Source organism: Crocodylus siamensis, chromosome 1, assembly GCF_052110815.1.
Source record: "Crocodylus siamensis isolate JL-2025a chromosome 1, ASM5211081v1, whole genome shotgun sequence".
Taxonomy (NCBI): Eukaryota; Metazoa; Chordata; order Crocodylia; family Crocodylidae; genus Crocodylus; species Crocodylus siamensis.
The window spans coordinates 406,028,901-406,034,194 of NC_143395.1; positions in this window are offsets into that span (position 1 = coordinate 406,028,901).

The following is a 5,294-nucleotide window of genomic DNA, read 5'->3' on the forward strand; positions in this document are numbered from 1 at the left end:
GTCTTCCTAGGGCTTTCTTTTAGTGTGACCATCACCTTGGAGTCTGGGAGCCCTAGTCTTAAAGGCTTATGTGCAGCACCAGCTGAAAGGTACAACAACAGAGCAAACCATTTACGTCAGGCTATACTCGTGTGCCAATAAAAGGTTAATCTTTGTGGCTTCAGTTAGGATTTCTATTCCTGGCTTATTTTCCTGCCAGCAATCTGACAGCAAAAAAGCTGATTTATGAAGTTAAATTTCTGAGGAGGTGTCTATCGTCATTCTTTTACTTTCTAAATCAATCATTTAGAACGTTTTAAGACAAATGAAAGAACCCACTGTTTGCAGACATGCTGGCAAGAAACAGACTTTCCTTTTGTATTTACACCAGTATTGAGCTAGTTTCCTGACTGCGTCTCCCATTTCCTGAATTTACTCTGAGGAAGGAAAAACATCCTTCCTGAAAAACAAATGCAAATAATTTGATAATCTGCCCTCTTAAATAACTCCAAAGACTGCAAAATTCAATCTTTTTGGATGCTTATTATACAACCTGAAAACAGGTAGCTGAAAATATTATGAAGTGTTTTCTGAAATTTTTACTTATAATGCTTGCACAGAAAGGTCCACACAATAGTAAAACTAGCACTTCTCAACTGCCTTTTTATACTCAACTTCACTGTTTTAAAACAAGGACTGGTTGACATCTAGTGGTAGCTCTAGGCAATATCTTTCTTTCTACCCTCTCACTCCACATCCATACCTCAGTCCACATCAGTTACATACATTTTTTTCACCAGTTTCAAGAACATTGCAGCATTTTCATTTGGAACTGTTAAATAAGTGAAGATTTATTTATTGATATTAGAGGGATAGAGAAATATTTGGGGAATTAAACCCCTTTACTAGAAGCATACCTGGGTACTTCTGCACCTTAATTTTTTTTAAAATGGTTCCTAGTCACCAGCCAAATGGCCCAGGCCCAGAGTTGAGCTACTCTTCCCCTCCTGCTTTTCCCTTTTCACTGACTTTAGGAGGAAAAAAAGGAGGGCAGGGGATTAATCCAGGAAAAAAAGTTTGTTTCTCAAACTCATTCTGTTTTGCTCTGCTCCCGACCGCAGTCCACAGCCTGTTAAAAAGGGGTCTTCCATGGTAATGTTAACCTCAGGGCCAAGATACTCTGGTAAAGCTAAAGTCCCTGCTTTCTCTGTAAGAGATAAGAGAAGTCATCTATGACCAGCTTCATTTTCATTAATTAAAATGTTGGAAAATTCCTGCTGTCAAGATATTATTGTTACTTGGGTTGACATTTTTAAATTGTATTATTATTATTAGACATACGCATTGCCACGCATTACATAATGTATGATAGACTACATAATGTGTGCTCATACTGTATGCCTATGTTAATCATATAATATAATATACCATGTATTGCTATGCATTGTATTATTGTATAAATATATGACCTATTATACTTATGAAAGGGTAGAGAGATTGCATAGGACATTTCCTAGGATGAATGGGTCCCTCCTGAATTATAGGTGGTGGACTCTGATTCATTAACAAAACTGAACCTCGGCAAAGTGTGGTGGGGAGAAGGTCTCTGTCTTGAGGTCTAGGAGCAACAAATTACAAGGGCCTGGTCTCTTCTGAGGTTCTCGTTTTCCTGTGGGTTCCCCACCTGAGGTTAACACATTCCTGAGCCTCTAACAGAGGCGTAACCAGGCACTTGAGTATCCTGGGAGGCACCCACATACAGGGCAGCAGCAGTGACGTTGTTGGTGGCAGCCAGGCACAGCTGCTGTTACTTTTGTACCATCCCCTTCCCTTCTTGGGTCAGTGTCCAAGACTGGTGCCCACCTACCCCCTTTTTACATTACCGGCCTCTAATCCACATTTACATTATCTAATTTACCTTATCTAATTTGGGTTGCTCAGTATCTTTTCTACATGTGTGGCAGGTTTTTGGGCTTCTTCCTGTTTGTTTTCCACATATTCCCAAATAAAGGTAGCTGGAGGTCTAGACTCCCAAAGGAATAGAGTGGTAACAAGTGTGGAAGAACCTCCTGCAAAAACAACCAGAGAGGTTTTATACTATTTTTCTAGAGCCAACATTGTATTTGTTGCTCAGGAAGAAGAGCCCTTCAACCAGCTGAACCCACATCTTGGTACTGCTACTGCCACATGGCAAAAGGGTTGCAGTAACATAAAAGTGTGGCATCCTATTACTGTATTTACTTGATTCTAAGATGAGCTTTTTATCCCCATTTACCGTTGGGGGGGAAGTCCTTTGTCTTAGAATTGAATATGGGGGCAGGTGGCTGCTGTGGCTCAGCCTCAAGCCACTACCAGGTGTTGGGGCCATCACCGCGGCTGATGCCTTCCCCCTACCCCTGCCAACTTTGGACCCCACCATCTCCCTCCTGAAGCCTCTTCGCTCCATCTCCCCTCTTTCCATGCAACCTTGCCTGCCTCTTTCCCTATCCCCCTTCTCCTTGCTCTGCACCAGCAGGCTCCGTGCATGCTGCAGCCTGGGGTACTGAGCACAGTCCCAGCCCGGCCCCTGCAGCAGTGGCATACAGCCCACATGGCTGCTACAGGGGCAGGACTGGGGCCATGCTCAGTGCCCCAGGCCAGAACAGGTATGAAGCCTGCTGGCATGGAACGAGGAAAGGGGTGGGAAGTTGGGGAGCTGAGCCTGGGGGGGAAGGGGAGCAGAGGCTGGCAGGAGGGGGAGCATAGGGGAAAGGGGGGTGGGTAGGGGGCAGAGGTAGCAGGGGGACAAGCATGAGCAGGGGGAAAGCTGCTTAACCTCCCCACATCACCTGTTTTCCTACTGCCTGCCTCCCTGCAGCAATTGGGGAGTGGGAGGCTGAATGTATCTCACATCAATAGATGAGTATGGGTTTTACTATGAGACCAATAAGTGAAAAGCAAAACAAATTTAGAAGGAAACAATAATTAGATTCTATACATGGACAATTATAACACATTTATTATTTTTCCATATATAGAATCTAATTATGGGGGGGTTATCATAAATTCAGGTTTATCTTCAAAATGAGTAAATACAGTATTGTATGTGGCTGTACACCTCAAGGCCTCAGCTTAAATTAGGGACCATGTCTGGTTAGTCTTTCCCTATCAGTTGTTGCTGATTGGCTGAAGATTTACAAGCATAAGAGTTTAACAAAGCTTCTCCCAGCATTTAAAGACTCATCGGAGCCCAGGAGCTTGGCACAAAAACTCGGTCCAGCTTCCAAAGACCGATTTTAGCCTCACAGAGGCTGGCATAAGTCTTCCGAGACAGATCTTCCTTTAGCTTAAACAAAGCTTATTCTGGCTCTGAAAGTGTTTACTGCACAGACCTCGTGTCCTACTTACAGGTAGATTAGCACAGAAAGCAGTGTCTCTGAACCAATGGCCAGGGCAGGACCTTGGGTAACAACCATCATTTCAAAGTTTCATAGTTGGTAGGGTTGGAAGGGACCTAAGCAGATCATCTAGTCCAACCCCCTGCCAAGGGAAGGAAAGGATGCTGGGGTCAAATGACCCCAGCTAGGTGGCTGTCTAGCCTCCTTTTGAAGACCCCCATGCCCATGCCTTGGATTAGAAGAGTGTCCTTTCATGCTACTGACCGAAACCACGCCACACTTTCCCTGAGGCAGGTATCATACTCCTCTGTCTCTTGTTTGCCTTCTGCAGAGTTGCTTCCTGAAACCAGAGGCCCTCCCACAGCCCTTCAGGGATTGCTGGTGGTGGCAGTCACAAAAGCAGCCTCAACATACCCTTAAAATCTCAGCTACTCTGGTTACTGACAACAATCAGACCATTGTACTGGTTGCTCCTGTCACCCCTGTAGGACCAGCTGAGCTCCTGGCCAATGCACAGGCATGACTGAGTCCATTGCCTGCTTTGCAGTCTCAGAAAGCAACAACACATCAGGTTGCCTGTGCATGTGCTCCGACACGTTCCAGTTACAATGCTGCAGCATCGCCACAGTGTCACATGTATTAAGCCCCTGCACATTTGAAAATGGCTGTGATGCGGTTTAACTAAACCTGCTTAAACAAGGTGCAACAAACTATTCTACAGCCATTTTTAAATGTGAAGGGGCTTAATACACATGGTGCTATGGCATTTTAATTAGAGCAGGTGGCAGGAAACCGCTCTAATTAAAATGCTCCTCCCTCTCCCTCTAACCAATCCCTACCTTTGAGCATGTGTATAGGTAGTCTTAGAGTCTAGAAAACACAGCTTGACTCCCAAATCCAAGCCCTGGACTGGTAGTTAGAAAAAAGTCAACTTTTTTTTGGGAAACTAAATAAATCTGGCACTAACTCACAGCCCAGCTCCAGAGCAGTATTTGGATTCAGGGGACGTGTGGGCTGAGCCCCAGTTCATAGGTGCTCAGTCAACACTTTGTAGTGGTGATGTAGCATCCCCATGTATTTACCGGTGCTGCAGCATTTTGAAGAGGGTGCAACTCTTTCTCTGTAGTGATGTAGTTCTTTTTCTCCATAGTGTGACTGCAACCAGGTGGATTCTTAACACTTAAATGATGCTCATCTGGGGACATTATTATTGCTCTTTGCTCTAGTATGGCTAGGAGAAAGTTTAAAAGGAGTATATAAAAATGTAAGTATTAACACTTATCTGAATATACTTGGTAAGTTTGCTTCACTGGCTGTGTCCCTTTAAATTGACTTTGCAAATCTGTACAGTGGGTACTTGTTTGCAAGAATGATTACAGGAAGACAGTATTATGAATTCTCCTCCACAAATACCTAGCAGTGGTACAAGTGATTGCATGGATTTGTTTGTGCAAACATTCATATCAGAAGTGGTTTATTAAAGCCTTCCTCCTCTGTCCCAGACTACCATCCACCAAAGGATGAAACAATACCATGTGACTGGAGCAAGGTATGAAGGTGGCCAACACTAATCAGAGCAGACACTTGGGGAGCCATCAATCAGGATTAATTGGATAAGGATAATAGTTTCTGCAGGTAATGCCTTTTTTCTATTCAGAAATCAAAACTGTCCAATGAATTTACTGACACAATCTGACTAACGCTAATCAGAGTGATAGGATGTGGGTTAATTATTTTCCTAAGATTATGTACATTCTGATTGAGATGATAGGAGTGAATACATACAAGGAAATGCACCTGTTCTTTTTCAGGCAAAAAGAAAGGCAGTTTCTTCTATTATACAACTTAATTTGAAACATACATTGAATTTTAGCCCTGAAGACTGGGGAATGCAATTTTTTAAAAAAGAGGGACAAAACCATCACACAAGGGAAACAA